Below are 1,136 nucleotides of genomic sequence, written 5' to 3'. Positions count from 1 at the left end.
TGGAGCGCGCCTCGCCAGGAGCTGTATATTTTAAACCCATTGTGGCCAGCCAGGACCCTCTGAAGGATTTATTGGGCCCTGGGACCTGTTACCTCCAATTTCATATTTCTCATTTTCAAATAATGATGCCAAACAATAAATGAAAGTGTCAGAACCGGAGGCTCATAATACATATAAGTTCTAAGCCCGAGCATGCTTTCTGTATCCAGTGGCTGTCAACAGGTCATCCACTGCAAAGGCGGCGAGGCTGGCCGGCAGTCAGAGCACTGTCCGAGTGTGGAATGGAGTCGTCTGGCTTCCAGGAGTGGCTGGGACGGAGGCTAGACGCGCTGGAATAAATAGTGCTGTGTACACGGCCTATATTAAGGGCCTGCTGCGGGAAGAGGAGAGCGACGAGGACAGGCTGGGTGCATTGCAGACCGTTCTGGGTGCCTTCTTGGAGGAAGTTTCCTTAGACGATGTTTGTCAAGAAATGTTCACAAAATGGTGTGAAGCAGAAAAATCATCACAATCTCAGGAGAAGAAAGAAGAAAGAAGAAGCATGATGGAGAAGCAGGCCCAGATTGTAGTGAAACCGAAGGAAATTTCAGAGGAAGAGAAACAGAGGAAGGCTGCTGTCTTGGCACAGTACGCCAACATAACTGATGAAGAGGATGACACGGATGAAGAGAAAGGAGCAGCTGCCACTGTGGCCATCCCTTTGGAAAAATCTCTCTTTAAAAATACAAATGTGGAAGACGTCCTCTGTGCAAGGAGGTTGGAAAAAGAATCCCTTCGAGAGGAATCCCAGAAGAAGAAGGAGCAGGACAAGCAACAGAGAGAGAAGGGATGCCTGTAATGCTGTTTTGCTGCCCTGGGCTGCTGACGGGCAGTCTTTTGCTTTTCGAGGGAAAAAAAGTGTCTACATTGTAAGTAAACCAAATATACATAGCTTCATGTTGTTAAATAACTAAAAAAACTAAGATATCTGTGTTTGTTGTAGGAAAAATGGGCAAATAAAATGCCGCAAAATTGCCGCTAAATTTCCATATTTATGCCGCTAAATTTCCATTTTTGTGCCGCTAAATTTGCTACTCCATGCCGCTATATCCTGGGGGGTCTGTTTAAGAAGCAGCTAAAAACCTGGCTGTTCTGAT

The 1,136-nt window shown here is 46.0% G+C and overlaps 1 pseudogene; it reads left to right on the top strand.

The window, feature by feature from the left end:
* Positions 1-242: 242 nt before the first annotated feature.
* Positions 243-838, top strand: LOC147723918 (coiled-coil domain-containing protein 43 pseudogene; annotated as a pseudogene).
* The last annotated feature ends 298 nt before the right edge of the window (positions 839-1,136 follow it).

The sequence above is a fragment of the Lissotriton vulgaris genome, chromosome 4_1 (assembly GCF_964263255.1).
Source record: "Lissotriton vulgaris chromosome 4_1, aLisVul1.2, whole genome shotgun sequence".
NCBI lineage: Eukaryota > Metazoa > Chordata > Amphibia > Caudata > Salamandridae > Lissotriton > Lissotriton vulgaris.
The sequence above is the reverse complement of the archived record's forward strand: the minus strand, read 5'-3'. Positions and strand labels throughout refer to the sequence as shown.